This window comes from Cervus canadensis, chromosome 33 (genome assembly GCF_019320065.1).
Source record: "Cervus canadensis isolate Bull #8, Minnesota chromosome 33, ASM1932006v1, whole genome shotgun sequence".
Lineage (NCBI taxonomy): Eukaryota > Metazoa > Chordata > Mammalia > Artiodactyla > Cervidae > Cervus > Cervus canadensis.
The window spans coordinates 36051472-36076576 of record NC_057418.1 but is presented as its reverse complement, the minus strand read 5'-3'; the positions used below and the strand labels follow the sequence as shown (position 1 = coordinate 36076576).

Below are 25105 nucleotides of genomic sequence, written 5' to 3'. Positions count from 1 at the left end.
CCGAGGAGGGAGAAACTGGGGGGAGAAAGACCACAGGCGTTTGCCCCTTATGCCCCGTGTAGCAAAGGCCGGGGTAGGAGCTGCAGAAATAAGCAGTAGATCACATAGAAGGAAGCGTCTTCCTGCCATTCCACATTCATCGTCCAGCTGGGGGTCGGAGAGCAAGGACAGACGGACGCGGAGCGGGGCTTGCGGCCTTGGCCGCACCTGGAGGCGATACGGGCGCTGATGGGCTGGGGTTCCGTCTCCAGAGGCTCTGAGTTACCGGATCTGGGAGTTTGTAAAACTCCATCCACCATGGAGGGGCAGGGACATAAGGGAACTGGAGACCTGGCTGGTACCCGCCCTGTCACCGGTGTGAAGACTCAGCGGCACTGCAGGTGAACTTGCAGCGCTGGTGACCAGGAATTCTCTCAAGGTGTGGTCTCCATGGGGCCCCCTTCCTATAGCCTGTTAGGCAGGAGGGGGGCCAAAGTCATGGAGAAGGGAGTTTGGCCTTTCTGTCTTCTGAGCCTTGAGCTACAGTTATTAGTCAAGGGTGAAAGAGACAAGTTTATCCACTTTCTCCAGCTCATGTTTTAGTGGATTTGAGCCTCAGAACAGAGAACAGAGGCAAAATGAGGAATACATTGGAAAATGACAAGTGTGCCCCCAGGATGCTATGTGCAGAAGCAGGCAGAGCTGTGATTTCTGTTCTCGAGACCCTCAAGTCGTGGTGCTAATTAAAATCTTCAGGTTATGGTAGTTTCGAGTCTAGACAAGGAGAGGCAGGGAGCTGTGTGCGTCTCCAGGCCGAACCCCTATGGCCGAACGTGATTGGAGTTTTAATTCGGTGTCCGTTAGGCTATTTACAGATTAGAAGTCTTGCCTGCTGCAGCTGAATGAGCACCTTCTCTGGGACGGAGGGCCTCAAGGTCACCCTAAGATGCTGGCCGGCCCTCAGTGATAACCACAGCTCCTTAGCCGAAGGCTGTGTGTCTGGAGATTAACAAGTGACTTTTTTTTTTTCGGTTACATTTTGAGGTTGGGTATGGGACATCACTTCCTTTGGCTGAATGTAAAAGTTGCACAAAAGTTTGCAAGTTCCCTTCTTTCGGTGTTTATACTGACGGGCTTTCTGAGAGCTAGTGAAACTCCTCAAGTTATTGACAACCATGTGGAGATTCATGTTCAGAAACAAAAAGCTGCCAGCCTTGGTGAGTGTCCGTGTAGCTGTCCGCCCTGAGCAGCGACCGTCCAGGACGTCCTGTGACTTAAAGGACTTTTCTCCACTCTCTGCCCCCACAGGACAAGGGTGACCCGCCCTCGCTCGAGACGAAGACAGCTGTGTCGGCCAAGGTAAGTGACACCAGCTCGGCTTGTTTTTCTCCACGTGAATATCACTTACATTTTTAAAAAACGTTCAGCGTGAAGTCTTTTTCGCTTTGGGGGCTGTTTTAAGCTGCCCAAAGGCCAGCAGAGACAGTGGTGTGCTTTTGGAAGAGCGGAAGCCGCCCCCGCCCCCCCTGCAGTACGATTTGAATTCTCCGATGTTGCCCAGAGTTGTGTAATAACGTCTTCATACAGCAGGGGTCTGTCTTGCGCGTCACCCTGGGAATGTCACCCAGCTTTCCAGGAAGACAGTTTCATTCTGAATCCGAAGCCACTGGGGAGGTGGCGCGTGTGACCTCATGCACAGTGCTTCTTTGAAATCTTTCCGTGCCTTCACGACGAGCAAATGAGACATCAGAGCTGGGCAGGGCTGTCCCCCCGGGGCCAGTGGGCTGGTGGCTGGCCATCTTTAGGATTCTACTGTGTGCGGAGTTCAGGGTCCTCTGGAAGCTCTTCTAGGAATCTGGCCTAAAATGAATCATTTTGGATGGAGGTAGATTTCTTGTAATATTTTGAGCAGCTGTCTGGTTGAAATACTGACATTATGGGTAAGGGATGTTATAAGATGGACTTATGGACGTTTTGTGTCTCCCAGCAATAATAACTCGACCTGTGCCCGCGAACAGCGGCGGCCTTCATTGTCCAGCCTATAGATTCTCCACGGGCTTGGCAGGTACAATGGCCCGATCCCTGTGGGTTCCAGACAGGTCACAGAAGCCCGGGTGTGGGTCAGGCTTATTTAATTTACGTGAATACATCAAACCACGTCCTGGTCATACTAGACAGAACTGCTCCTGGTTGTCGGCACGCTGGACTCTAAGAGTCCTGCTTCCCTGGCCCTGTCCAGGTGGTGGGCCACCAGAACCCATGTAGTTCTGGAGCTGCTCTGAAAAGTGACGGCTTCTCTGTGACTCACTGTGGGACTGGGGCCCAGGGCCCTGCGGAGCCCCTGTGTTCCAGGATCTGTAATCTTGGAGCAGAGGAAGCTGGGGCCAAGAGTAGCCAGTCCTGCATTTGGTTGCTGACATAAACAATGCTTATCACTGAATACCAGTGTTTTACTTTTCATACATTTGGGGGGTTTCCTCTCTGAGTCTCATTGTATTTTTATTAACAGCCCAATATGAAGAATTTGTTTGGAAAAAAATTCCTCAATATCATCATCTTGTATGAATTAGATTTCCTTATTAGACATAAAAATTGTGTCAGTAGAATAAAAAGTGAATGATCAATGATCTCTGGCTATATAAAATCTCAAGATGGCCCTAATTATTTCAGCCTGGTGACTAGACAGATGTCTATACCGCTTGGAACTGCATCCTAATGTCAGTAAACTCAGAAAATGAGATATGTTGTAGTAGCAGGAAATTGGCCTTTCATACTATCTTCATAACCTTTTCTCAGTCTATTTTATAATCTGTTCAAGAAAAGAATTCCCTGGTGGCTCAGATGGTACAGAATCTGCCTGCCATGTGGAAAAGCCAGCTTTGATCCCCAGGTCAGGAAGATCCTTTGGAGAAGGGAACAGCCACCCACTCCGGTATTCTTGTCTGGAGGGAGAATCCCATGGACGGAGGAGCCTGGTGGGCTACAGTCCACGTGGTCTCAGAGAGTCAGACATGACTAAGCAACTTTCACTTCTCATTTTCAGCTGATGATTCTTAGCAAAACTTTTATTCAGCTTTATAAGGAAGCCCAGGGATTCATGGGAAAGTGCGTGTCTGCTGGAAAATCGAGCTCATTGTTCACACTTTATCACGCTCCACGTTTAGACCAACCACACTAAACAGCAGGGATTCTTCTCGGTCGTAGAAATGAACAAAGGCAAAGAAAAGGAGTCTGGTGGGTAACAGACGGGGTCCTGGGGTGTGGCGGGGGTGCAGGGCCCTTTGTGAACCGTTCCCTCAGCAGTCAGTGGCCAGGCCCACGAGGTGTGACCTGCAAGAGCAGCAGACAGGACCCAAACGCTCTTCAAGGAGGCTGTTTCTATCAGGCCTGGATTACCTCCAAAGTCGAGGCGCCCAGGGGCCCAGGAGGGGCTTCCCGGGTGGCCAGGGCCCCTCTGGAGCTCTTGGCCCCTGAGTAGGTGAAAACGGTTGGCTCTGTTTTCAGATCCCTGGATGATGAGCAGGAATTCCTTCTTATATTGAGGACTGTTGTTTAGTCGCTAAGTCATACTCGGTTGCAACCCCATGGACTGTAGCCCGCCAGCCTCCCCTGTCCATGAAATTCTCCAGGTGAGAATACTGGAGTGGGTTGCCATTCCCTTCTCCAGGGGATCTTCCCAGGGATCATACCCACGTCTCCTGCATTGGCAAGCGGGTTCTTCACCACTGCGCCACCCGGGAAGCCCCATTGAGGACCGAACCCGCAAATCAGAGCTCACACAGCATCCCCTCGGTGCACCCCGAGAGTATGGAGAAAGTCTCGGGACAGCTGTGAGTGACAAGTCTGCCTTTCCCCTTCTCTCCCCCTCTCTTTCCACGTGTACTTTTGATAAGACTTTTCAAAACTTTACATTAGATTGTTACCCCAACTGGGAGCATTATGGGGGTCTCCTGTTTCAAACCCTAAGGCAGATTTAGCTGTCAGACAGTGAGCAGGTGCCGCTCTTCACTTTGACAGGAAGCATGATATTTTACCAGGTGGGTCGGAGAGGTGCTAATGGGCACAGAGCCGCCCGTCCTTAACCTGTTTCACCTGATAAACCTACTCGCGGCCTCCAGCTCCACAGCTGATTGAATTTCCCCTTTTTCTATTATGGTTTCACTCTTCACTTGATTTTATAGGAAGCTCTTTATTGATTTAGTTTTGGCCAAGTTGGGTCTTCGTGGCTGCCCGCTCATTTCTCTAGTTACCACGAGGGGGGCTGCTCTCCAGCTGCGGGGCGTGGGCTTCTCTGGTCGGGGAGCAGGGCCCCGAGGTGTGTGTGACTCCTGGGTTCTAGGTGTGACTCCTGGGTTCTAGGTGTGACTCCTGGGTTCTAGGTGTGTGGGTCTCCCGGGTTCTAGGTGTGACTCCCGGGTTCTAGGTATGACTCCCGGGTTCTAGGTGTGTGGGCCTTCTAGGTGTGACTCCCGGGTTCTAGGTATGCGGGCCTTCTAGGTGTGACTCCTGGGTTCTAGATGTGACTCCCGGGTTCTAGGTGTGCAGGCCTCGGTGGTTGTGGCTCTAGAGCCGGAGCTCTAGAGCTAGGGCTTAGTTGTCCGGAGACATGTGGTATCTTCTTGGACCAGGAACTGAACCCGTGTCTCCTGCATTGGCAGGATGATTCTAAGAAGCAATTTAAAAAGAAGACAGAGGAGGTAAAAATTCCAAAGTGGGGAGAATTCTTTGGGCCAGCACTCACCCTTCACAGACAGAAGGGTGGCTTGTTTAGAGCGGCTTCTGCACCCGAAAGGGCTGTCTGGGCTCCTTCCCTGGTCTCCCTTCCTGTTTTTTTCATTGCTTTGGAATGGACTGAATGCCCTTTTCAGACAGTGGCGTTGTTCAGTGAGGCCCTGATTCAGGGGAACTTTACAAATAAAGAGACGTGACTGCTCCCTCGGGGCCCTGCTCTTGCAGCCGAGGAGCGAGGCCTCCCCGGGGGTCACCGGGCAGGACTTGAGACTGGGCGGTGTTGTGGGCGGCGTCGTGGGGGGCGTGGGGAGACGCGGCAGACGGTGGAGGGCGAGGCCGGGCAGGCCGAGCACAGACCCTGGCCCGCGCCCCTCCGCCACCGGCCGGACCGCACGGGGCGTGGGTGTCGTGTCTATTTTGTGTTGATTCCTAATAATTTGAGAGACAATCCATTCTTTTGTCAGATACCTCCACATTACATGAATTAAGTAAGGGGATGACTCACACTTAATCCTCTGAAAAGGAAGCGCTGCGGTGTGCGGGAACACTGGTCCGCATTAACCCGCCGCTCTCTTTTGAGAGAGGCCGTGTGGCAGGCGGCCCCCAGCGTAGCCACGAAACCCGCTCTCGGCCTGGAGCTTTGAAGCAGGGGCCCGAGCTGGCTTCTCTTCTCTGTCGTGCCCTGTATGACTGTGCTTGGATCTGCTCACCCAGGACCAGATGGATCCCCCTGAGGGTTTGAAGCCTTGCAATAAGGGTGATTTTTTTTCTCTTTGACTGTCTTTTTCATCAGTCTTTCCTTGCCTCCGCCTTGAATCCTGAGGCTCTTGATAAAGTATTCACAGAAGTACTTTGCATCTTGTTGATGGTGTTGATAAGGTGAAGGTGACGGGTGTCGTTAACAGGGCGGGGCAGAGGGGGTCGCAAGCGGAAATCTGGGTTTTCAGCCTGTTTTCAGGGGCAGAAGTTCTCCTGTGGAGTGGAGCCGCCCCTGCCCCGCTAACTCAGCTCAGGTTAAGGCTTTTCACTCCTTCCCGCCACAGTGGAGGTGTGGACATCTGTGTGGGGCCGGGGTTATCTCTGCTGCCCACCAGCAGACCTGGGGCCGATAAGGAAGGCAGGCCGGGACTGCAGAGTGGGTGCAGACATCCTCTCGAGGCACCTGGGGTACCTAGGGAAGTTTCCAGAACAGCAGAGGAGATGCCTGCCTGAAAGCAGCACAGTGAAACCTCTGCACTCGTCCCCATTCCCTCCTTGAACAATCACGGAAGAGTCAAACACGGTCTCATCTCTGTATTTCTGTAACTGTGGGTCTTTCCCAATCTGCGTGTAGTGCTTCAGTGGCAACTACTCAGGGGCACATGTGGAGCTAGGAAAATCCTTTGATCAAGGCCATAACTGTAAATTTCCTTTTGGGGTATCTGGAGAAAAATTAAGCATTAACCTTAGGGGGAAAAGCTGACCCCAAATTTTAGCATAGCTTACTTCCCTCCCCCCCAGCCAAAACAGAAAAGATTTATAGGAAAAAAAAAATCCCAAAATTCTTAGGGATTTTCATTCAGTTCTAGGATCCAAGGTGATTTTTTTTTCTTCATACTTCTCTGTAATTTCTAAAGAAATCTAAGCTACTAATCAATAATCATATTTTAAGAAGTAGTTAAGGCTCAAGTCATTCTGAAAATACTAAAATAACTATAATCATCGGGTGATTATATTACAGATGTCTGGAATTTAATAACAGATGGATAATGCTAATGTCTTAGATAATTTCACCAACCAAAGGGGGCATTTAGTGGCCTGTAGTGACAAATAGCGTGAAAAGAAGTAGTCAATTCATTAACTGACAAGTCACTGCAATTTGCAACGCAGGATAAGAGATGTCACCAGAATTATACACCCGAGCAACCCAAAGGGTTTGAGATTTGTCTGACATTTGTAGCTCACCTTGCAAATGTCTCAGCCATAATGATGGCCATTGTGACGCTGACCTCCGGTGAACTGGAGAAGCAGGAAGTGTTCTGTCTATTTTTAACAGGCCGAGGTGACAGCCAGCACCCTCACTTCCCACTTGCTCTCTCCATGTATCAGAGCCGAGCACCTGTCCCCGGCCAGCCAGTTCCCCGGGATCACTGTTCCTCCCTGTCGTCACTGCTCTCATAGACGAGGAACTGAAGGCCGAAAGAAACGAAGCCCTTTGCTCTGGCATGCAACCAAAAGGTGATGCGTAGTCCTGTGTCTTTCAAGCAAGCAGAAAAGCTTTTCAATTCTCTCTTATAAGCTCCAGCTTGCTGTCTCACATCTTCTACTGCAGTTTAGGTTGGCATTTTCTAAACTATGGGAAATTATGGCTTTCATAATCTACAAAGCTACTATTTTTTACTACTATTCCTGTTATGAGTTGGCCTCACGTGAGACTCCAGGCTAACATGTCTGATCCCACCCAGGACCTAAAGATGCAGTCAGGAGTGCCGTTTCATCTCCACAAGGGGGGATTAACTGTCGGGGAGGGGGGAGCTGCTTGGCTGGCCAGCCCCGGGCTCTCTGTGGCCCACGGCCTGGGAACACGGCCGGCTGGTCTAGGGATGCCCGAGCCTTCACGGTGCCAGCACCCACGGCCGCTTCTACAGGACGCGGCCTCCGTGTTCCTCTCTCATAGACGTGATGCCGCCCTCATACTGCGATCCTTCTCATGCGACTTCACTTAGGGATGTTTTCCTCCCTGGGAACACGGTGACCGTCCTTTATACCGTCCATGACAGCACTGACTTTGACTAGGAGGGTGGTCGTGTGCTGGGATCAAAAGAGGGCAGACCAGGAGCCCACAGGCCTGGGCTGAGGTCCTCTCCTCACCCCACCTGGCCACTCGGTGAACGTGACCTCGCTTAGGCCAGGTCACCCGACTGGGCGGCTACTGAAAGGATGGGACTGTCATCCTTTATTGGAGATAAACGGTCAGAGCGTCTCAGCAGTTTTCCTCTCTTATATGTTTATACATACATATAAACATGCATTCAATGTATAATGTATAAATATACACGTGTAACATACACATGTATACATTCATAAGGATGTAAATGAATGTGTCACTTGTGGTTTCCAGATTCTTTTCACAGACTTTTCCCTCACGTTATTAGAAGGGGCTCATTCATGAGCAAGGGTTTCCACTGGACTTTGCAAAATATAATGACCCTTCAGCTGGGGTGCTTAGGGAGCCCCATGGCCCTGATTTAATCCCACGGTACAAGACCATCACCCATACCCCCCACACCCCTGGCTCCAAGCACCTGCTGGTCGTGAGCTGGACACATCTGATGCTTTCGGACCCTTCAGCTCTGCGATGGTCTGTCTGATCCCGCGGGGGCCTAGAGGAGTGGAATTCCAGGTTTTACAGAGGAAGACAGGGCCTAATGCTGCAAAGCTGATGTTATGGTGTCACTGAAACACGACATGGGTGCTCTGTAGAGGTGCTGGCGATGGTTTATTTCCTGGGCCTGATCGTCCCCGCATTTTGGCTTTGCTGCTGAAGGATAGATGCCCGTCTGACAAGTCCTTTCAAGCAGGGACCAGCTTACTTCTTTTAAGAATGTATTTGGGAGATGAGTAAGCCAAGACTGTCATGACAATTTTCCATGGCACAAAATAAAAGGTAATTCATTGCCACCGTCACCATGACAACATTCAGTTCGCGTACTTACATATACCTGCAATGAAATTCTATCAACAGTGAGAGCTTTCTATTGAAACAAGCCGCCGGATCTAACAGGACCGTGACTGAGCCACAGATCAAAGAACCTCTCTTTTTGTTAACCTATTTCCAAAGGACTAAGCCCGAGATAATTACCTTTTAATTCCCGTGGAAGTTTGAATTGAATTGCAGTTGGGATACCCCAAAATGCTGTCATGAAAACCCTGATGGTTTTAGGTGGGGAGAGTTTAGGCAGACACTCAGCTTCCCTCCACCTGCCCCATTCTCTCTCTCTCTCGGAACCTGGGCACGCCACCACCAGAGGCGACGGGAGCGAGGCTTGTCCACAAGCGCACTGTGTCAGGCGTTTCGGGGAAAGTGTGTGGTGCAGGAAAGATGGCGTTTTCTCAGTGAACTGTCTCCCTGCACCCCTGTGGCTTGAGTTCATCTAACCTGGGCTTGATTCCTCCTCCCAGGACAGCCAAGGCAGACCTCATGCTTCCCGTAAGCCATGACCAGACCAGGTGATGAGCAGTCACTCTGTCACCCTTGGGGGCTTCCCAGGTGGCGTTAGTGGTAAAGAACCTGCCTGCCAATGCAGGAGACTTAAGAGATGCAGATTTGATCCCTGGGTCAGGAGGATCCCCTGGAGGAGGGCATGGCAACCCACTGCAGTATTCTTGCCAGCAGAATCCCATGGACAGAGGAGCCTGGCAGGCTACAGTCCAGGGGGTCGCAGAGTCAGACACGACTGAGCGACTGAGCGCACGCCCAGCGGGGAGGAGTTTGGTGGGCTGATTTTCATGCTGTAGAGACGCTTCTTGTTCAACTCTTGGGGTTTCTACTTTCAGGTAGTACACCAGATAGATGTACCCTTAGAAGCAGATGTTTACACATTTCTTAAGCCTTTTATCATATTCTGCACAGAAAATAATCTGAGATGATGTCTGTGCCCCAAATGAGCTCACTTTTCTTTCTCCAGATAACCATACCCAGGTGACCCTGATGTTGGCTATGCTGAAAACACTCTCATGTGACATAAGCATCTTTTTCGAGGGCTTGGATAGGATGCAGACACTGAAAATTAGCTTTCTAGTTGTAGTCCATGTGTTTGAGATGATACTGGAGCCTCGCATGCCCCCACACAAAAATTCAGTAACAAATTCTGAGTTCTAATCAAGCCTGGATGTTAAAAAGCGAAGGACTGTTACAAACATCGAAACAAAATGTTAATGAAAGACCAGAGAGTCCAGGTTTAATTTCCTCCTTCACCATCCCCAAATGCCAGGGAGCAGGGTTTGATGACGCATAAACTTCTTTCTCCCCTGTTCTCGAGGGGCCGCAGCGGCCACTGCAAGGGCCAGGGCTGGCTGGTGGGTCTCCTCGGCAGTGTGAGCTGGGTCTTCTGTTAGTGAAGAGTAACTTCACTTCTTGTAGCTTTCACTTTCTTGTAGCTCCCGAGAAAGAATGCTCGTTTCTGTGAGCGATGGCAAGTAGATGTTAAGATCCAGGACTTTTCCAAGGGGTGAGATGTGCACTGATTTTAGGGAAAAGGAATAGAACTGGATGTCTTTTAAGTTTCTGACAATTTGACAAAGAAGAATTCAAGACGGAAATGTGAGGAGTTGCCTGGTCCAATAAAAATAAGAGACAAGAAATTTGGTGAGAATGGGAAGAACACCAGTTTCCATTAATTTCCCTGTTTGGTGCCAGCGTTCAGGAGCAAACCAATGATTGAGAGGTTTTTAAAAAGAAGCATTTTCCTCTGTTGCCAAAATTTGGCTCATGAAACAAACCATGCTTTGTTCTCGAAGTAACAGCTCAATATGTGATTTTTTTCCCCCTTAGTCTGCATTAATTGCCAGTGGCTCCACTTTAGGAAAAATGCACATGTCATGGCAGGTGTGTGATGCACCTTTAAAAAATCCTGTTTCATCAGTTCCTAATAGTTTTTCTAATGGAAGGTATGATTAATAAATATCACACCTTAGAATGCCCCTCCAGAGGACTGACCTAGTGATTACTCTTCCAAAACTCTCTTCTATGTTGTTTATCTGAAATAAATATGTATGTGTATATACACTTCTGCACACTTGCACATAAATATGACATTTACATGGATAAATGCATGTTAATTTATTCAAGAACTAGAACATACAGCTCCAGAAGCAATGAAATGAATGCAAAATTGTTTTGGAAAAACCAATTTTCTGGAATAGTAACTTCTTGAGAAACAGCAACTGTACTTCAACTATTTTCATTTATTGGAAAAGACATGTTTAGCATTTTAGAGAAGGGAAGAGATGGACAGGACTATATCATGTGGGCTGTCCCAAATAGGGCAGTTTTGGTCCATTTCAGTCTTGAATTTCCTTGTTGTCTTTTCTTCCTTCTTTTCATGCCCTATAATTTTATACCAATATATTTCCATATCCACATCCTTAACCATGACATCTATTATCTGTCACATAAAGCTTCCCCGGTGGCTCAGATGGTAAAGACTCTGCCTGCAATGCAGGAGACCAGGGTTCTGTCCCTGGGTCAGGAGATCCCCTGGAGAAGGGAATGGCAACCCACTCCAGTATCCTCGCCTGAAAAATCCCACGGGCAGAGAAGCCTTGTGGGCTACAGCCCATGGGGTCCCAAAGAGTTGGACACAACTGAGTGACTAACACTTGACTTTTTAAAAAGCTGTTTGTTAGTTGGTGGGATTTTTCATATTGCATGTTTAGGTCTTCAGAGGAGGAGCCTGTTTATGTATTAAAAAGACGCTCACAAAGGAAACTCTTAACCCGCAAAGGGCCACCTCTGACCTGCTGCTCTGCCCTCCCAGGCGGCTCTGATGCTGCATGGGCATGCTTCCGGCTGTCCCAAGACAAAGCCTGACGCCAGCCACAAAAGGCTGATTCTTCCGGGGGAAGCGGGGGACTCAGTTTGCAGAGACAGCAAAGCAAGTTTTCTCAGATGGGACGTACTCCAGGCTGGCCTGCAGTAGGTGCGGAGATAAAGTGTGTGTGCGTGGGAGAGTGTGCACCTGTGGAGCTGTGTGCATGGGTACATGTGTGAGTTGTGTATGTGTGTGTGTGTGTGCGTGCATGTGTGTATCTGTGCATGCATGTGGAAGGATTACCCCAAGGACTAAAACCGGATAAGGTGATTCTTGCATAATCAGTGCGTATAGTTGACCTGGGGCCACCTGAAAAGATAAGGCATCATTTCTAGCCCCCTAGCGCCCCCCGCCCCATGTCTCTCCCTCTCCGAGTAAATGACTGACGGGGCGGGGGGTGGGGAACAGGTGTACTGCGGGGAGGGTCACAGCCCGCCCCTCGGGGCTCCTCTGACTCTTAGGAGAGTGTTGGGACACTTGACTCGGTCCACGTGGACTCTGGCGGGATTCCGCGAACCGCCTGCTGGGGCTTGGAGCGCAGCGGGTGACTGCGGGGACGGACCGCGCGGCCTGGCGCTGGTCCTCCGCGCCCTTCCCGCGGTGGGCGAGTGCGGCGGGCAGGAGGATCGCCGCCGGCCGGGACCGGGCCCGGCCCGCCCCGCCCCGCGGGGGGCGTGGTCCCGAGAGCCGCGGGAGGAGGAGGCGGCCGGGCTGCGCGGCGCGCGATGGCCCCGGACGCGGGACGGAGGATGCTCGGGCTGCCGCGCCAGAAGCTGCGGAAACTGTTTCTCGGAAAGGTAGGCGAGCCCTCGCGCTGGAACGGGGCGGGTTCCAGTTCCAGAAACGAACCGACGTTTTCTGTTTGCTGCTGGGAACCTGCTACCGTGACAGATCTTGGCCGGGAAAGGGCAAGTTGGCTGTTTTCCGAGACAGAGTGAAATTCTGTGAAAGGGTCATAGGTCACAGGTGGAGGCAAAGAGCAGGTCAGAAGCTGGAGTGAAAGCTGTTATTGTTTTCAGTTCGTCCTGTTTCTGAGGTCGTGTTACAGCCAGAATGGATTTAACATCCTCTTCAGTGTATGTTCATAGTCAAGGGGAACCGGGTCCACTCATGGTTTTCCTGCAGTTTTAGAAACGAAAGGGAGAGAAATGTGACAAAGTTGATGTTTATTGCAGCTGTAACTGAAAGGTAAAGTTTTAGGTGAAGAGAATCAGGTCTGGAAGTTTGCTCTTAAAACATTTTTTAGAACTTTTAAAAATTGTAGTAAAATATATATAACACAGAGCTTCCCTAGTGGTTCAGACAGTAAAAAACAAAAAATCTGCCTGCAGTTCAGGAGGCCTGGGTTCGATCCCTGGGTCGGGAAGACCCCCTGGACAAGGGAATGTCAACCCACTCCAATATTCTTGCCTGGAGAATCCCATGGACAAAGGAGCCTGACGGGCTGCAGTCCATGGGTTTGCAGAGAGTCGTGTATACGACTGAGCGGCTAACGCAGGCGCACACACAGACGACGTAAGATTTACCATTTTAACCACTTTCAGCAGCATTACATGTTTATTCAATTGTTGTGCAGTCATTACCACTGTCCATCTCCAGAAGGCTTTCATCTCCCCAAACTGAAACTCTGTCCCCATTAAATGACTCCCCAGTCCTCCCGCCCCCTACCGAGCTTGCCCATTTTAAAGTGAAATAATGCAAACACACAATAGTCATGTGTGACAAGCGCGCGTCAGACTACAGTCCAAACCAGGTCACGCGGAACAGCTCCTGTAGTCTGTCCCTTGGACTTCTTAGAGAGGTTACTTTCAATTGCATCTCACATACTGCCTTTGCAAAAGGGCTTTATAATACAGGGTTTTATAAATCACTGACATACCAGGGATATTAGGACTGTGAGTCATAGCACTTTTTTGAAGAAAATCTGTGAGTTTCCAACAATGTGCATATAATTTTGTTTAATTTGGGCAAGAAATATTCTGATTCTCTTGTTTTAGTGAACATCTCTAAGTGTGCATATGCATTGTATGCAAATTTGCTGTTGATAAATGTTTTTTATTTGTAGCTCTAAATGCATGAAAATGTATGTTTCACTTTAAAGTCACTCCTAAAAGAAATATTTCTAATGATTTTGTACTGGGAATGAAAGTCGTCTCCTCCTGCTTTTGGAGTTAAGAGAACTGAGGCCTTAAGGAACCAGGCCCAGGTCCACTTTCAGAAGCCTGGACAGATCCATGCGGGAAAGCCACAGCCCCTGGTCACAGCCCCGCGCCAGCCCCAGCCCTAGCCCTCAGGTCTGTGACATCCTCATTGTCATTCCTATGTGGGCTTTTGCTCTGAACCTCACATCTCTGGGAGTATTCCCTTCTTGATACCCCTTCTTTTCCCCGAAGATGTCAATAAGGTTGGCAAATATTTTCAATATGAGATTTAAAAATGAGTAAGTGCCAATATGGAGGCAAAGAAAAGAAGGCAGAAACTGGATCTGAAGGCAGAGGCGAGGTCGGAAGGCAAGGCCGTCTGGTGGCCGGCTAGAGCTTGCTGACTGCCCAGGGGGTGGGCGCAGCGTGAGCTCAAACCACAGACAAAAGCCCACGCCCTGTTGTTCAGACGGACGCTTTTCCTTCTGTCCCTGAGCCCAGAGAGAAGTCCCCCGCAGGGCCTCCTAAGGAGGGCACCGCGTCGGAGCAGGGAGCAGTGGCCCCAAGGGTAACCTCTGTTAAGTGCCGTGCATTTCTCACCGATGCCTTTTGTGATGCTGTGGATTGCAAGCGCAGGCAGTGAGACCAAAATACAAAGCAGAGAAGCGCTACCATCCAAAGTCTGCTTGTGTGGTCCTGGTGAACCGCCCTCTGAGAGCTGCTCTGTCCAGGAAAGTTGGAAGGCGTCTGGGTGTCACAGCGCAGTTCTCTGTGACTTTGGGTAGAAAATCCATAAGTTTTGTTAGGATTTATTTTGGGTTCCTTGACATGTACAGGAATGCAGATTCTCTATATTACAGGTTACAAGGAGGGACTCATAACATTGGGTGCTGGAAGAGGTCTTAGAAACCACCCAGCCAGTATCCGTCATCTTTTAGATGAAGAGACCAAGGATCTGAGAAGCTGACATGTCCAAAGTCGTAAGATGGGCGAGTGGCAGAGCTGGGGCCAGACTGGAGGCTCCAGACACCCACCCGGAGCTCTGCGCTTTATCCCGTGATGGGGAGGGCTCGGCAGGGCCGCCGGGGTGAGAGTGTGTGTCCCCACCCGCCTGTGTTGACTCTGTGGCCTGGGGCTGCTGACTCCAGAGCGATGCCCCCCACTCCCCGCTAGCTAATGCTGATTCCATATCACTTCCTCAGGAGGGTACTTCCTGTCTACAAACCAACACACCCAGCGTCCACTCCCTCTGTGGGGTGGTGGCTGTTTTAACTCTTTTATTGGAAGATAGTTGCCTTATAGTGTGTTCATTTCTACTGTACAGCAAAGTGAATCAGCTAAACGTGGACGTGCTCAGTTCAGTTCAGTCGCTCAGTTGTGTCCGGCTCTTTGCGACCCCATGGACTGCAGCACACCAGGCCTCCCTGTCCATCACCAACTCCCAGAGCTTACTCAAACTCGTGTCCATCGAGTCGGTGATGCCATCCAACCATCTCATCCTCTGTCGTCCCCTTCTCCTCCCGCCTTCAATCTTTCCCAGCATCAGGGTCTTTTCCAGTGAGTCCATTTTTCACATCAGGAGGCCACAGTATACACACATCCCCTCTTTTTTGGATTTCCTGCCCATTTAGGTCATCACAGAGCACTGCGTAGTTTCCTGATCTATACGGTAGGTTCTCATTAGTTAGGGGCTGCCCTGGTGGCTCAGATGGTACAGAATCTGCCTGCATGCAGGAGACCTGGGTTCGATCCCCAGGTTGGGAAGATCCCCGTGAGGAGGGCATGGCAAGCCAGCCCAATATCCTTGCCTGGAGAACCCCACAGACAGAGGAGCCTGGTGGGCTGCAGTCCACGGGGGTCACAAAGAGCCGGGCACGACTGAGCGACTAACACTTTAGACACACTCCTTTGTTTCCTACTTTGTACTATCAGCAGTGTGTATGTGGCAGCCCCAGTCCCCCAGTTCACCCTGCCGCCCACCGCCCCCAGCCCCGGGTATCCATAGGTTTGTTCTCTATGTCTGTCTCAATGTCTGGTCTCTCTGCTCCGTACATGAGATTGTCTTCAGATCCCACATGTATGCGTTCCTGTATGGCGTTTGTCTGCCTCTTTCTGGCTCACTTCATCCTGTGTGACAGCGTCTAGGTCCAGCCACACCTCTGCAAATGACCCAGTCTGTTCCTTTTCATGGCTGAGTAATATTCCATTGGGCCTATGGACCACATCTTTATCCAGCTTCACTGTTAACCCTTGAGAGCCCTCGGGCAAACAGTCCTGGATATTGTAGATACTGAGGACTGTTTAACAACCACACCGCCTGTCGTAATCATAGGAGCTTTGTGAAAACCACACATCACATTAACACAGACTAAATACGTAGCAGCCCAAGTGGGTTTCTAATGACATGATGAACTCCCGTAATGACAGCAATTCATCTGTTTCCCTGTGGATATACTTCTAATCTGTGATGTGACTTTATTATTAAAGCCATCTGAGCCTATATGTTTTGTGTTTTTACAATATGAGAAAAACCACTGTGGAAGGGTGGTGAATAGGGTCAACCCAGAGATGGTGATTTTTATATAAATACAGGACATTCTGTGTTTAATATAGGATGAGAGGAAAGCTTCCGATGGCATTATACACGGCTGTTTGGTGATATAAAGTGTAAGCAACAAAGTTTTGACTTGCTCAGATTAGCAAGGAGAAATGTAATTGTGTTATTGTTTTAAAAACATAAAATTGCGACAGATTTCCACCACATTTAAGAGCCATGAACAGAGAGGAGTTTTAAAAAGCAGTTTGTATTTTTCAGGTAATCTTTAATAGATTACCTGAAGACAGCTAATCCCAAACATTTGCTGTTTGAATTGTAACAAAGCGTCTGCAGAAATATAATGGACCATGTCAAGGGCTGAGGAGAGAGAGGGCTCTGAAAAATGTGTTCAGTAAATGTTCGCCACTTTATTGATCCTCTCTCCCATGTTATCAATGAAAACTTACGTTCCCAGGAAACTGATGGCAGTTAAGCTGCAGAGAAATCGAGGAGGGTGGGCTGAGCGTGTCCAGAGCTAGAATCTCAGGGAAGAAACTCCCAGTCCTTCCGGTGTGTGTGGCTCCAACAGCCTCAAGCCCTTAAAACCCCGTTTGTGGCTTTTTGAAAACAGAGTAGAAAGAACCATGGACCCACTTTCTGTCATGCAGGACAGTATCAATATTAAGACGGCCCTTGCACTGGAAAATAGAACAGAGATTTTCAGGTATATTATAGGTTCTTTACGGAGATTTATTTTCTAAGTTATGACTAAAGTTTTAGTTGCAAGAGATTTACTTTGAGATGGACTGAGAAGATCAGGAGGGTCCTGCTACACGCTGTAAGACATCCCTTTGGTTTTCCTGAGGATGACGGTCCGTCCTTGTCATAAATACTTGCGGGGCTCGTGATCTGCGCCTGCTGGGGGCTTGGTGCAGCCCTGAGAATCCCAGGGACGGGGGAGCCTGGTGGGCTGCCGTCTATGGGGTCGCAGAGAGTCGGACACAACTGAAGTGACTTAGCAGCAGCAGCAGCATTCTAAATCAGTGTAAGCTTTTGAAGTAGCCATCTCCTTACAGTTTTGCTATCTGCTTCATAAAGTAAGATTTCTCTCTCTTTGTTCTAAATTGTCCTCTTAAACTCAAATGCCTCCTGCCGTTCTTGAACCTGAGGTGGAGGTCTTCACAGACAGTCTGTGCTTGGGTTTCCCTTTCAGCGTTGTGGGTGAGTCACAGACCCACCACTCAGAGCCTGTGCCCCGCGGGCAGTCCTGTGAACAGAGGGGGCTTAGGTGGTGACTGTACTGTTGAGGTTACAAGGCGAGCCCTGTCTGGAGGGTCACAGCTTGTTAAGAACTATGAATAAAACAAAAACCCACTGCAGTATTCTTGCCTGGGAAATCCCATGGACAGAGGAGCCTGGTGGGCTACAGTCCACGGGGTCTCAAAGAGTTGGACACGACTGAGCAACTGAGCAATAAAACCAAAGCAAAGTCTTTATTTAAACTGATAGTCATCGATTTGATCTAGACTCTAATAAATGCACACTGATATAGCTTCTGAGCAAGAGTTTTAAAATATCAACACCCAGGTACAGACTAAATGCCCTTTGACTGGACAGGAGAGAACTGGTGACCGTAATGTGCCCAGACCCTGCCTGGTCCTGCCCTCTGCTCCACGTGGTCTCTTTTTCATGAGAAGACAGGCTTCTGGCCTCCAGGATTCTCCTTGCTCCTTGGCTGTGACTGTTTGTTCTACTCTTTTTGTAGAGTAGCGTACACTCTGTTCTATGGATTTCCAGGAGTCTGTGAATTCGTTTGGCTTTTCATAAAACCCCCAAACTGGCTGTTAGAATCCACTACAGATACAAAATACAATGTAACTGGCTTGAGCAAAAAAGTAATTTATGGGGCTCCTGAATTGAAAATGCAGGTGTCCTCAGATTCAGAGCTCAGAGACACTCACCTCCCTCCAGGCTCCCGGCCAGGTGGGTCCTTCCTAAGCTCCGTCCGGGGGCCACCACTGTTGCAGACTCACCTCCGCACACACTCGGAAGCTGTGGGCATCTGGGGTCTGTCACCAGAGTGGGGATGGTCCCTGAGGCGGCAGGCCCATGCCAGCCGCAGGCTCTCGTTTAGGGCTCGAGAGTGTGCTGAGCATCTCCTGCGGGGCAGGAGAAATGGGGACCCAAAGTGGACTTTGGGCTCTGACCACAGGGGACCCGGCGAGGGGAGGGGAGGGATGTGAGTGACAGTCATCTCATGGGCCCTGCGTCCTCACTTCTGTAGAGACAAGGGATTGTAATCTCCACTCTATGTTAGGTCATTCTAGACAGTGACGTGCCAGAGAGTCTGGGAAAGATTGAAGGTGGGAGAAGAAGGGGATGACAGACGATATGGTTGCATGGCATCACCAACTCGATGGACATGAGTTTGAGTAAGCTCCGGGAGTTGGTGATGGACAGGGAGGCCTGGCCTGCCGCAAAGAGTCGGACACAACTGAGTGACTGAGCTGAACTGAGAGAGTCTGCCAGGCCAGGAGCCCCTAGGGCGAGGTGGCTGGAGCAGGCTGCCCGCGCATCCCAGCTGAACGAGGGCCCCGTCGAGACCCAGCACACGGATCCCGTCCTCGCTGGGACCGAGCTGTGTCCTCAGAGTCCACGTGTGAGGACCCTGACCGCCCGGGTCTCAGAATGTGACCGTATTTGCAGAAGGGGCCTCCACAGACGTGATTAGATGACAGCGACAGCGTTGCGGTGGGCCCTGATCCCGTAGGAGTCGCGTCCTTGTGAGCAAGGCGCCCAGGGCACAGACATGCGCAGGGGAACGGCGTGTGCTGACCCGGGGAGGGGCGAGGAGAGGGGCGGGAGGACCGGCCCTGGAGGACTCCCGGCCCCCAGACGTGAGCGCGGACGTCCGCTGTCTGAGCCCTCGGACTGGGTGCTTGTTGCTCGGTCCTCACTGACTCACGCACTGAAGCGGGCTGAGCCGGAAGCCAGAGAGTGGAGGCGGCGCGGGGCCGGCCCCTGTCCCGAGGGTGCTGTGTGCCGAGTCTGCGGCTGGACTCCGGCCACCGAGCGCACTGCGGCGATGTCCCCGCCGCCTCCTATAAATGGGGACCGCGCGCCGCCGGCCGGACCCCGCCCTCCCCGTGTTCGTGGCCTCTCCTTGGAGCATCGCAGCGTCCGGGCCATCGCGTGGGCCGGCCGGTCCGTCACCCCCGCGCTCTCTGCCCGCTCCCGGTGCCTGTGGCTCTGGGCACCCGCGGGGCAGCGAGGCCGCCCTGCCCTTTCTCCAGCCCGTTGTCCTGGAGGCATGTGTTTTGAAAGGTAGGGAAATCCCCAGGGACCCTGATCACTCCAGGGGCCTCCCCGGGCACCTCGCCAGTCTCGGTTGCCAAGCGGCTGTGCGTTCGCATCAGCGGCCCCCATGGCCCACGACCGGCCGGCCCGCCCGGCGGAGGGCGAGGGACCCCGGCCCAGGCCTGCGGAGGCCACCGCAGCAGCAGCCGTGCGTGTCCTCAGGGACTTTGTAAAGAGGAAGCTGCAGGTCAGTGGCTGGCGTTTCCTGAGCTCGGGGGTCTGCAGGCCGGGGAGCAGCCGCGTCTACTCCTGGACGGAGGAGCAGGGACCACCTGGAGAAATCCGGGTGTCGGGGACAGGGCCAGATGCCCAGGCTTGAGATGCTGTGACGTCTAAGGGCCCCAGCGGGGACGGGCGCGCTAACAGGGCGGGAGCTCGTGGAAGAAGGAGAGTATTCCAAGCTCTCCTGTCCTTTGAAGGTCTGCCTTCTCACTGGGGATTTCTGCCACGATTTCTGACTGGGTGGCAGAGGCCAGCATGGTGTGGACCTGGTTTGTATCGGTCCCGCAGTGGGAAGGTGAGGATGGGCAGGGAGAGAACCCCCTGTAGTGTCCGTGTGAAGGGACGGTGCACAAATCAGTCCAATGACCAAAACCTCATCAGATCCTCCTGCGGGTCTCGGGGTCTCCTTGCCCCGAGGCTCCCCAGGGAGCAGGACGGCCCCTGGGTGTCAGGGGCATGGTGAAGCTCTCTGCAGAGTAGCAGGCCCACCAGGGCCGCTGCCATGGCAACCGGGGGCCTCCGCCTTCTGCTGTGTGTTCAGTTCTCACATGCCTTAGGATGGGGGCACAGCGAAGCCCTGAAATTCAGGAAGCGCTTGGCTTCAGGCCTGTTCTGTGCTCCGCCTGGGCGTCCGGCCCTGTGGTTCCCCCCAGGGACTGCTCTCCAGGTCCTCCCTGCCCGGCTGATCCTGCTCCATGGACCGAGGCTGCCCGTGGGGGGTGCTGGAAGGTCCTCACCCGCCGTGTACCTGGGATCTGAGATGCTGCAACATCAGCTCTCCTGGGCACCTCCCTGGAGCTGGTGGCTCGGTCCTCAGACCTGCCTTCAGGTTCCTTGTGCCTCCAATGTGGGACTGATGGCGTAGACCCTCACGAAAGCGTGATTGTAGTTGGCCCAGGCTCTGGGGCCAGCCTGCCTTCTCAGAGAAATAGGCAGAAATAAAGCACAGAAAAGCTAGCCTGGGTGGCAGTGCACACGGATCTTCCTCGTCTCCTTTCCTTGTCGGAATGGTCTTTGGAGAAATGAATCCGTTTTCCTTTACAACAGTCCTCTACTCTGCACTGAATGTCGTGGGGAGAACGCGGGGCTGTGGAGGGTCTCGGCCTGTCCCAGCACTTCCTAAATGGCTGGGTTGCCACTCCCTTCTCCTAGGGATCTTCCCGGCCCAGGGATCGAACCCGGGTCTCCCTCACTGTAGGCAGATTCTTTACCATCTGAGCCACCGGGGAAGCCCTTTCTGAATGACAGGAGGGTTCTAATTATCCTGATTCAGTTGGGTGGCGTGCTCATTAGGAGCTGCTGAGTTATTCACTAAAGCGCCAGCTTCTATTTGTGTTTGTGTGTTTCCTTTTTCAGTTGGGAGGAAATTGAATTTAGGGGCAGATAAAAGATGACTGAGCATTCAGCATCCAAGCTTGGGGATAACGCGTGAGTAGCCACCACACCAGAATAATGCAGAGTACCTTTGCTTCAGATCCTGTTGAAACCAACCAGAGCCACCTTTGAAGACCTCCTCAGTCCCGCCCACCACCCCTTGCCCACCAGAGGCAGCTGCTACCCTGAATCTGACACATAGTCTGCCTTCTCATCTTCACATTTTAAACTCACGTGAAAGCAGTCTGTGTCCAGACAGCACATAGAGCTGCTCTATGCATTTTCAGAGTTTCGTCAGTAGAATCACAGTACACATGTTCTTCTGCAGCTTCTTTGTTCCTTCAATGTGTTACTGATTTTTTGTTCTTTCCCTCTCTGACGGACACCCACATTATCCCCAAATTTTGGCTGTTAGATACGGCTGCAGTAGCATCTTGAGTTTCTTGCAGTTACAGCCACAGAAGTGCAATTGCAGCTAAAAGTCTGTATATTTTCACTTTATTAGCTGCTGGTCATTGCTCTCTATTTCAGTTTCTAGTAAGTGGGAGGATGTTTTCAGACTCTTAAACATTTTGCCAAACTAGTGCATGGCATCTTTTGTGTTTCTCTGTTACTGCTGAGGTTGGACATTTAATGAAATATTTTGTTGACAATTCTGGTTTCCACGTGAGTTGCCTGTTCATGTTGGTTGTTGCTCAGTCACTAGGCGTGTCTGACTCTTTGCGACCCATGGGCCGCAGCACGCCAGGCCTCCCTGTCCTTCACTGTTTCCCGGAGTTTGCTCAAACTCACGTCCATTGAGTTGGTGATGCCATCCAACCATCTCATCCTCTGCCACCCCCTTCTCCTTTTTCCTTCAATCTTTGCCAGCATCAGGGTCTTTTCCAGTGAGTTGGCTCTTCCCATTAGGAGGCCGAAGTATTGGAGCTTCAGCTTCAGCATCAGTCCTTCCAATGAATATTCAGGACTGATCTCCTTTAGGATGGACTGGTTGGATCTCCTTTCAGTCCAAGGGACTCTCAAGAGTCTTCTCCAGCACCACAGTTCAAAAGCATCAGTTTGTTAACGCTCAGCTTTGTTCACAGTCCGACTCTCACATCCATACATGACTACTGGAAAAACTGTAGCTTTGTCTATGGGGACCTTTGTTGGCAAAGTAATGTCTCTGCTTTTTAATATGCTGTCTAGGTTGGTCATAGCTTTTCTTCCAAGGAGTCTTTTAATTTCATGGCTGCAGTCACCATCTGCAGTGACGTTGGAGCCCAAGAAAATAAAGTCTGCCACTGTTTCCATTGTTTCCCCATCTATTTGCCATGAAAGTTATGGGACCAGATGCCATGGTCTTCATTTTTTGAATGTTGAGTTTTAAGCCAGTTTTTTCACTCTCCTCTTTCACTTTCATCAAGAGGCTCTTCAGTTCTTCTTCACTTTCTGCCATAAGGGTGGTGTCATCTGAGTATCTGAGGTTATTGATATTTCTCCCAGCAGTCTTGATTCCAGCTTGTGCTTCATCCAGCCCGGCATTTTGCATGATGTACTCTGCAAAGAAGTTAAATAAGCAGGGTGACGTTATACAGCCTTGACGTACTCCTTTCCCAATTTGGAACCAGTCCATTCTTCCTTGTCTGGTTCTAACTGTTTCTTCCTGACCTGCATACAGGTTTCTCAGGAGGCTGGTAAGGTGGTCTGGTATTCCCATCTCTTGAAGAATTTTCCATAATTTGTTGTGATCCACACAGTCAAAGGCTTTAGTGTACTCAATGAAGCAGAGGTAAATGTTTTTCTGGAATTTTCTTGTTTTCTCTATGATCCAGTGGATATTGGCAATTAGATCTCTGGTTCCTCTGCCTTTTCTAAATCCAGCTTGAATATCTGGAAGTTCTCAGTTCACATACTGTTGAAGCCAAGCTTGGATAATTTTGAGCATTACTTTGCTAGGATGTGAGATGAGTGCAATTGTGCAGTCGTTTGAACATTCTTTGGGATTGGAATAAAAACTGACCTTTTCCAGTCCTGTGGCCACTGCTGAGTTTTCCAGATTTGCTGGCATATTGAGCACAGCAGTTTCACAGCCTCATCTTTTAGGATTTGAATAGCTCAGCTGGAATTCCATCCCCTCCACTAGGTTTGTTTGTAGTGATGCGTTCTAAGGCCCACTCGACTTCACATTCCAGGATGTCTGGCTCTAGGTGAGTGATCACACCATTGTGGTTATCTGGGTCATGAAGATCTTTTTTGTATAATTCTTCTGTGTATTCTTGCCACCTCCTCTTAATATCTTCTGCTTCTGTTAGGTCCATAGCGTTTATTTCTCTGTTGGGTTATCTGTCTTCTCTTTAGTGATTCCTGACATTATTTATAAATTTTAGTCATTAATCCCTTGTCACTAATGCTCCAAATAACTTCAAATGCCTTGTTGTCTTTAACTTTGTGTGGGGTCTTTCGCAATAAGGTTTTGATTTCTTCAAACCAATCAATATTTTTTTGTTGTTATTTTCTGTTTACTTGTCATTTAAGCAATTCTTCCTACTTAAAAACATAAAGACTGTCTCCTTTTTCTTCTAATACTGAACTATTGTACTAAATCTTATTTTGTATACAGCGATGTAGGAATTTAATTTTCCCTGTAGGGAGACAGTTACTCTCTGTGGTTCCGTTAAACAGCCCATCTTTGTCCCTTTTCCTCTCTGCTCATTTTAGGTCCTGTGAGCCCCTGGGCCGCCAGGAAAGTAAGCAGATCATCAGGCTGGAAATTATTTTTGAGTAGGCACTAGAATAGGTGATTATTCTGAATCAATTGTCAACAGTGCCGGATTGGAGTCGAGTTGTTTGCTAGGATGCAAAGGAAGAAGCACGGAATCTGGACCAGGAGGGACCAGCTCACAGTGGTTCCTATGCTCTGCTGAGCCCTTAACCCAGCAGGGAGCAGAGCCTGGAGGGGCGCGCTGAGGTCTCGGGGGCCCCCTTCTCCCACCTGCCGGAATGCAGGGCCTTGGACAGGGCCCGCAGTTCTCGGAGCAGGCCCCGCCTGGTGAGTGCTCCACGGGCATTTAGTGAGTAAGTCCTCTGAACGCGTGTCCGTAGGAAACAGTGAAGGAACTGGCGCTGTAACATGTTGGGAGAGCAAAGTGAAAGCAGGGAAGGTTTCCGGATACTTGGCCATTTTGCGGAGAGGGGCTCTGGATACTATGGGCCTGGTGGATGGACACTGTGGGGAGGCAGGTCCGGTTCACACTTAGCTCTTCTCGGATCCAGAACCTTCCCAAGATGCGACAACTCCCCTACATGGACATGTGTGTTCTGTCTTGGGAGTTTCACGTAGGGTGGCATTGGCCGGAGGGAGGGCTGTGCAGAAATGTGAGTGTCCTCCGCGACCGGGGGGGTCCTCACCGTAAGGCTCTCGATCCATCGGCAGCAAGCTCTTTCTCTGACCCGTATGGGATTTACAGGGTCCCCGCTGCTCTGTCGGTCACCTGACTCAGGTACGGTGTTGTTCAGTTGCTCAGTCATGTCCGCCTCTTTGCGACCCCGTGGCCTGCAGCACACCAGCCTTCCCGGTCCTTCACTGTCTCCCAGAGTTTGCTCCAGTCCATGTCCGTCGAGTCGGTGATGCCATCCGACCACCTCATCCTCTGCTGTGTGCCCCTTTTGCCTTCTGTCTTTCCCAGCATGGGGTCTTTTCCAAGGAGTCAGTTCTTCGCATCGGGTGGCCAAAGTATTGGAGTTTCAGCTTCAGCATCAGTCCTTCCAATGAACACCCAGGACTGATCTCCTCTAGGATGGACTGGTTGGATCTCCTTGCAGTCCAGGGGACTCTCAAGAGTCTTCTCCAACACCACAGTTCAAAAGCATCAATTCTTCCGTGCTCAGCTTTCTTTATAGTCCAACTCTAGCAAATGGAGCTGGTGGACTCCCAGGCTGATCTAAAGGGCAGGGCCAGTTTTCAGAGAAAGCTCTAATAAGGATGTCTCTGATTGGAAACTGGAGTATTTTCATAAATGCGTAGGGTTATGCTTCTGACCTAACAATTGTGTTCAAGTAATCCATTTAGGATCCTTATTCCTAGGGAGTTTTGTGGAGTTCATAACTCTAAGTTTATCTGATCAAAGATTTTTTGCATCACAGCTGTAAGTGGCCTGTGGGTTTTGAGCTATTTAAATATGGAATAGCACCATGAATAACATCAAGGAAAA

At 50.5% G+C, this 25105-nt stretch overlaps 1 protein-coding gene across 3 annotated transcripts in view; it reads left to right on the top strand.

The window, feature by feature from the left end:
• The first annotated feature begins 1319 nt into the window (after positions 1-1319).
• Positions 1320-25105, top strand: part of RPS6KA2 (ribosomal protein S6 kinase A2) — a 279876-nt gene continuing 256090 nt past the window's right edge. For 2 of the 3 annotated variants that reach the window (XR_006267302.1, XM_043457442.1), the window contains exon 1: positions 1320-1338. The gene's annotated coding sequence lies outside the window, so the exon portion shown is untranslated. Of the gene's footprint in view, positions 1339-12058; positions 12080-25105 lie in introns of those variants that run through there. The other variant, XM_043457444.1, reaches the window with a different exon arrangement.